At 37.0% G+C, this 8,010-nt stretch overlaps 1 long non-coding RNA gene across 1 annotated transcript; it reads right to left on the bottom strand.

Annotated features, from left to right (window-relative positions):
• Positions 1–5,000: 5,000 nt before the first annotated feature.
• LOC107789686 (uncharacterized) lies at positions 5,001–7,747 on the bottom strand. Its single transcript, XR_001648896.2, has 2 exons — positions 6,370–7,747; positions 5,001–5,868 (listed from the first exon to the last, which is right to left on the bottom strand). It is a non-coding gene; the product is annotated as an uncharacterized LOC107789686 (long non-coding RNA).
• Positions 7,748–8,010: the final 263 nt, after the last annotated feature.

The raw sequence follows: 8,010 nt of genomic DNA, 5'->3' as shown, positions 1-8,010 counted from the left end.
GAGCCTCGTACCCTTCTTCATCTTGCTTCTTTTACTTGTTCAAACTTGTACCTATCTTCTGAATCTCTCATTGCTTTTTGTTTTTACCATAAGAGAGGATATTCTTACCTTAAAGCTCCTTATCAAGAAGCTTACACACATGTTTGGCTGAAAACTTTACATTTACTCATCATAAGCATGATACAAAATCGAGTTCCTCTGACTCAATTCTTCCATATATCTCTCTCTTACCAACCATCTTTTTGGATGAAGGTATCATTGTATTACGAATAAGATAGAATTTAGGAAATTGAGTTCTTACAACTGAGCTCTACCACACGATCTAGAGTAAGAAGAAAGAGTGACAGTCCTAAATGCCTTGTAGCCTCCTTCTTATAAGTGTGGTGCACAACATACCCATAAACAAGACTCTACTAGACACGGCTTGTAGACTCCCTAGGACAGAACTGCTCTGATACCACATTTTGTCACGCCCCGAACCTGGGGGGCAAGACCGGCACCCGGTGCCTCACCTATCCTTGCGTACCAACTTGCGACTAAGGGACTCTGAACATATAATGTCATACTTTTTCCATGGGCCACATTGCAAGACAATTGCGAATGCTGACTAAACATCAATATAATACTGGGCCGACAAGGCCGTCATAACTACTACAGCTGGCAAATCAACAAAATACATAAAAGGCCTATAAGCCCAAAATACTGCACTAACTGACAGGATCTGTCTACAAGCCTCTACTGATATATATATATATATAATGTGATCGGAATATGGCCCCGAGCTACTCATATCACTCATAATATATATACACAAGATGTACATAAAGCTCTAGACCCGGCAACTCCGAAGGGCATGAAGCTTACCGATCAAACTGAACTCGGGCAACACCTAATGAGGAGGTCTACCTGTATGTCTGTCTGAACCTGCAAGCATGAAATGCAGTGCCCTCAGAAAAGGGACGTCAGTACGAAATAATGTACCGAGTATGTAAGGCAATATACTGAAAGCTGAAACTGAACTGATAATATAATAACTGAAAGTAACTGGGAGTCAAAGATATTTTGAAGATATGCTCACATGCTGATACTGACTCAACTCACTCAATATAATAAGGAAAATAGTTGTCCGGCCTTGTAAGGCTCGGTATATATAACTGCTCTGCCGTAGTAGGCTCGCTCATAGGTGCTCGGCCATACTAGGCTCTGTATCTCGGCCAACTAGGCTCGCTCAAAGGCGCTCGACCACAATAGGCTCGGTATACAACTTAACATCTGATCAGAGGTTGCCCAATAGGGGCCTGCCCATCGATTATAGCTCGATGGTAATGAAAATACTGTAATACTGTATCTATAGGCTCTCTTCTCTCTTGATTGGAAGAAGACAATACTCAATTAAATATGAAGTCCCGATAAGGAGAATACTGTAATTTATGAGACTAGGATAATGTATATAAATTCGGGAGTATGAACTTCTCTTTATGCCTCGTTATCAAACACATGTACTTACGAGATCATGCCAACATGAAGGAAGGGCTTAGTCTTAACATACCTGAGCTGGTTCTCTTAACAATCCCTCTAATACACGTCAATTGCAACAATATGTAATCGGCAAGATCGGAGTAGGGAAGAATCCGTATGATATTCTTGAGAAAGATTGTACCGTACTCCCTTAGAATCAAAATCTCACATTGCGATAATATTAGGTAGACTTCGTATGAAATCTTTGAATCAATTTCATTGCTATTGCAACATAAGCTTTGCTGAAGCTTTAAGAATGAGAATTCCATCCGTTAGCTAATTTGGCATCCAACTTACTGGTCTAATTCTAAAGTGGCAAGCATGCCATAACTCATCATCCAAACCAAGTTATATTACAACTAAATCTCCATGTTATGCCATAATGTGGCTCGTCTAATTTTCCAAGTTATATTACCACTAAAGAAACCAAAATCCAAGGAACATTTCACGTGTAAACAAGGCATGTTGTGTCTTATGACTCATCATTCATATTGGTGCCACTTTGGCTTAGCTTAATGCCAAGTGGCAGCCCCAACAAGGATCCTTATCCACTCATTTTTTTAATTAACTAGTTAATTCCCCACTAATTCAATAATTACCCAATTATTCACATAATTAAGAATTATCTCAAATTACTTAAAATACTACTCACTTTTAACACACTTTGTACACCTTACTATTATGGTCATGTGGTACCTTGTATGGCACTAGTCCATAAATACCGGGTATCATAGCTCAGACCGTATTTTATCCCAAATTGTTAAATTTTAACGAAACTCATTTTCTTCGATTTGCTTACCCTCTCACCTTCACGAATTTACTTATCCCTTGTTTGAAATAGCATAATACTTATAATCCCAAAATAATCTCATTCTCGAGCTTACGTCGATTAACTTACGACGAAACTTTAACGTACAAAAATGCGGGATGTAACATCTCATTTTCGAGCTTTCATCAATTTATTTATGGCGTACTTTCACGTACAAAAAATATGGGGTGTAACAGAAGTGAACGCCTTGGTGGCCCGGCGTTGAAGCTTTATTAGCCTACCTCGGTAAAGCCGAGGGCTGTATAATCGTATGAGGTGGTCGAGGGTGAAGGGAAGCCCGTCGATTTTGCTCACAAAGAAACGGAGAAGTATTACAGTCCTCCAGAAAGAAGGATGTATTTGGCCGAGGGTCACTTGGTACTTTTTGCAAAAGTCGATGATGACCAAATCGAGGGGACCCAGCGTGAAAGAATAAGTGTATACCCTCAAGTACCCTTTCACGTGGGTAGTGATCGCTTCCTCCGGTGCCGGTATTACGACCTCTTTGTTTTCCCAATCACAATCTTTCTTCACCAAATCAATAAGGCTTTGGGGTATCGAGCATATGTATCTCGATACTGGCTCACATCGACCAATAACCGATGAGGTTTTCTCGACCTTAAAGTCAGAATCGATAATACATCCCCCAGGAACGAGTTGTTCGAGGCGTGGCTCCACCACCGATTTTTCACTGGCCTGCCGAGATGAAGAAGCATCCTCTCTCTGAGGAACAATTTTAGATATCTTAGCCATCTAAATTTTCAAGAACAAAGAAGAGGGGAAATTGAAATATTTTGGTGTTTGACAAAGAACAAGATAATTCTTAAAGCTGGAAATAGAGAACTTTGGAGAAGGCGAAGCACTGTGAAGGTTGGAATGAGAAGAGTTGAAAGTAAAAAGTTTAAAATAATGAAGAAAGAGGGCTATTTATAGATTTCACAATGACGGTTCAAAATCGGCAGTGGCCGACCATCATCTGACGCGCATTTAATGCCTTGATAACTGGACCGACAGGATATTTGTCACATACGTCATAATTGGACTCGATGCAAACGTTAGTGTATATCTAGTCAGAAGTTGAAAAATCATATCGTTTCTCGCCACACTCTTTTCGAGAAACGAGGGAACTATCTGTATACGGTCAAAACCGAGTTTGCCCGTCGTATAATTAGTCAAGATTAAAACATAATGGATCGAGGGTCGTCATTATGATATCGAGATAAGATAAGAAGCCGGGTTATCGAGCTCAAGACCCAGACCGATCAATACCGGGCTCGAGTCAGTATCGAGCTTGAGTCAGTATCGAGCTCGGGTCAATATGGAGCTATAATATGAAGTGGGGTTATCAAGCTCGAGAGCCAAAGACCGATCAATGCCGAGCTCGAGTCAATATCGAGCTCGAGATCAAGAGACCGACCACTACCAAGACCGAGCTAAGAGACAACAAAGTCGTTATAGCCGCACTAAGGGAGAGAATCTCGGCAGAAATCAAGAAAAAGCTAATTGATTAATCTAACATGGGATCCCCACTATATATTTTTAATTATATCCAAAGTAGGATCCTTCCGTTATATTAGAGTGATTGCTATTTGTAAGGGGGCATCATTATCCATTGATACACAGATTGATATACTCATTGATACACTCTCATATTGAGAGATCATAGAGATTTACACAACTTACAGCAAATATTGTCATTCTTTGGGCTTTATATATTGTTTCAAATGCTTGTTTAAGCAATGATTTTCTTCTCTATTTATTTTTCTATTCATTTCTTTTTACAGTCACTATCCGATATATTTTTACTTATCCTTCCAATTTGTATCAATTAGACCACGTATCCTTAGAACTACGTATAAATTCAACTCTATCCGTTTTTCGGGTAAACAACTATATTATTACAAGCTAATATAATTTTTATTTTATTTTTTCACATATATTAAGTACTATTCATTTTACAATATTTCTCTTTCATTTTCTCATATTACGCATTTCCAACTTTCCAATGTGTTGCTTATATGTATTTTCATATAATTTATCGATTTCTCATTTTTACTTTTTTTTTTTTTTGTTTTTCTTTATTTTCTTAGTTGTTAAACACAATTTTGTATTTTACTAGTTTTATTTTTTTATTCATAAGTATAAATAAATGTTAAGAAATAAAATTCTAAATATATGTCTATTTTTGTTATCTAGATAGTGAAATAAATTAAATATTTCACATTATATCCATATGAGTTGGTAAAAATCAAATTTAAAATTAAAATTTCTATTAATTATTTTAATTTAAGATATTAATTATTTGAAAGATAGATACCTATTAGTTTTTATGATATCAGTTATCAACTTATATTTATTTAATACACTTATTTAAAAGAAAAATATGTTGTTTAAATATCTAAATTTTCGTATATATACATGTATTTTTCACAAACTAATATTGCATGATTTATATTTCACTAGTTTTATTTCTAGCCTTTAATATAAATATTTGTTATAGAAAATACTTCCTAAGCTCATATCTAACTTTTTAAATATATTTATGAGTTGGTAAAAAATTAAATTCATTATTGAAAGTTTTATTAATTAATTTAAGGAACTGTGTATTTTTTTAAAGCTAATATACCACTAAGTTTGGTGCTTAGTGGTATTTTTTATTAATATCAAAAAAGTAAAATAAAGTATCAAGATGTCTCACAAAATGTATGAAAGTAGAACTTGAAAATACATCACGCCTATTACCAAAGTTGAGCAGTCTACTCAACTTTGATAGTACACAATGAACAATGGCATACTTAGGATAAAAAAACTATGAAAATAAGCCAAGTAAAGACATGTACAAAGCTATCCTAATGTGTGCAAATCTTCTGCACTTTTGATTTTGGGCATGAGCACCTCAAATGTATTCGATCAATCAGCTCCAATTGATTCCTAGAAGTGGTATAAGCATATGGCAAAGCCAAGAAGCCAGCTAAGCCACACCCAATAAGGACCAACCTCACTATCCAGTTCAAGGCAGCCTTGATGTCCTTGTAATTTTTCTTCAAAAAATCGTGAATAATCCCTACATGAGAGTATGAAAACCAAGCAAATGAATCTTCTTGATGCATCATATATGCCATATCTGTTTGGCACATGCACCAGTTTGTACTCAACTGGCCGGCAATTACAATTCAAAACCATTGCCCACATTTAGCAAATCTAGGCAGTGCATTCTTCAAACGGGTAAAGTGGATTCTTGTGCATCTGTGAGCATTGTTGTTACTTGCTTCCCAAAGCTCAAGAAGGTTGAAGGAGCAGTGGACGTGACATATTGCAAACCAAAAGTCTCCAATAGCTCTCTTTAGGTTAAAATGGCAATCACAACTCTTGCAAGTTGTTGTGCAGCTTGAATGGCATAAGTGAGCCTGCTGCACCCTTCCTCTTAGAGTATAATTGAGCAGGGCTATGCATTGTTTACACCTAAAGGGACTGAGCATAAAAGATGCTAATACCACCCTTGTATGTTGGCCAACACATAAACCCAGCCCCAATATCTGTACCTGCAAAAAAAAAACTATAGTTAGTGTAAAAAGATTTTCTACTCTCCTCTTTATAGATTTAAGTAGGAAGTTTAATGTTGTCATCTCCAACTCCAGTTATACATTGATGCCTCCACACCCTCATCAACCAGGCTAACACAAATCACCCTGTCCAATTCACCAATTCATATGGTTTTGTTTAGCCTTCTTAACCCTAATGTATGGGACCTGAAGCTTATCACTGTTCAAGATCCTTCTCCCATGAGTGCCCAGTTCACCAAAAGAGGCAGCCTGAATGATTACATTGTTCTCCAAAGTTAAGTTAGCAAGGTGATCTTTTAGCTTATTTCTTTCCCTAAGCACATGAGGTACTTCAACAACACAACAAGACATGAGCTTTTTGATCTCTTCCACTTGTACAACAATATTCCATGGAGGTTCCATATTTCATCTAATATTCTCTTCATCAACAAAGAGTCCATTTCAATGACACAAGGAGGGAGCTGAGAGTGTACAATATACCCGAGTTCTTCAAGGATGGGTGTGGCTTCAGCAATGTTGTTAGTGGCATCTTGAATCTCATCTGCCTGTGCATATAGTAGGTCACCAACCCCATCTTCAATGAAAAAGGCATATGAAGTTGTTCCATCACTGCCTCTACATACTCCATCAATGTTATATTTTATCCAACCTGTAGGAGGTAGTTGCCACAAAATCCCAGTATATGTCAATCTAGGTATGTGGGACTTCAAATTGTCATACAAGTCTTGCCAATTAGCAGTGACACCTGAAAAGGTAGGTCTTATCACCTTCAGTAGCATATAAATAGAAGGTAAAATACATTGACATCCCCTTAAAGTTGTCCATATATTTCACTTAGATACTCCATTTTAAGTCTGTTTCATTTGAACACTTTTACCAAGCATTTACTGTGTCATTTAGACACAAAATTCATAGGTAACCAAACACAAAAGGTGCGTGTAATTCATACTCTAGAGTGACGAATAAGAGGAGCACACGTGGATTCATCCGTTTTCATTTTCCCTAACGACCATCCTCGCCGGAAAAATCAATTTCCGGCCATTTCTTTTCTAACTTAATTCTGGGCCAAATTGCAAATTACAAACCATGAAAATTGTTCTCCACCTCCAGGTCTATCTTTTCACAAAATTTCAGACTATTCCACCGTCGGAAACGTCAGCCCTGACATTTGCAAAACTCCAACGAGCTTCAGTTGGTCGGAAATGGAGTTTCGGGGGTCCAAATCGAACAGAACCAATACAAAAAGCTTTCTGCTGTTATGGAGAATGTGTTTAAACATTTTCCCGCTGACTTCATCCAACCAAATTCCACAATAATACAAAAATAGATTTCAGTTGTTCCGAGCATACCAGATGTTCGACGAAATGACATAATAAATTCTCACTAGTTGATAGCCCAAGAAGTGACGTATTATCATCACTGCCTCTTTTGTAAAATTATTCCAAAGGAGGAAAAAGTAACACACACGCAAGGACACAAACACAGAGGTTCATGACTTAAGTTGTAGACTAAAGAAACATATTTTGTTTCTCAGCATTTAATGAACAACGATTGTTGGTTTAGTAGCTATAGAAAATTATTGGCACAACAGATCGAGGGGCAACCACCCTTAACAGAAAATCCCTCCCCTATGTTAGCCTCATTTCTCTTTTTGGACCGACATTTTTTAAGGAAAATTCTTGGCTCTCGCCGGAAAAGTTCGGAACTTTCTTCTTCTTAGAGTTATAAATTAGTAACCAAATACTGATCTAGGACAAAAACTTTAAGATCTAAAAGTTTCTAAGCTGAAAATTCGAGGAAGAAGAAAAACATTTGAGATTGGAACGCTACTTATCTAGGCAGAATTGCAGTGGTCAATTGGATCTTAAAAACGAGAAGAAAAATTAGAAGTTTATGGTGGTGATCGGATTTAAAGGTGGTGGGGTGTCCAGATTTGAAGGAGAATTTGGTAATAATCCCGTGAACAAATCTAAAAAATTAAAAGAGAAGTTGACTGGAAAATTTTCCGGCAAAAGCTATTAATTTGCCTATAAGAAGTATATGGAGTTTGTTTTTTTGGATGATTTAATGCGCTTGAAAGATGTGAGAAACACTTACCTTGCCATGTCAGCACATTTTGTC

This window comes from Nicotiana tabacum, chromosome 14 (assembly GCF_000715075.1).
Source record: "Nicotiana tabacum cultivar K326 chromosome 14, ASM71507v2, whole genome shotgun sequence".
NCBI lineage: Eukaryota > Viridiplantae > Streptophyta > Magnoliopsida > Solanales > Solanaceae > Nicotiana > Nicotiana tabacum.
The sequence above is the reverse complement of the archived record's forward strand: the minus strand, read 5'-3'. Positions and strand labels throughout refer to the sequence as shown.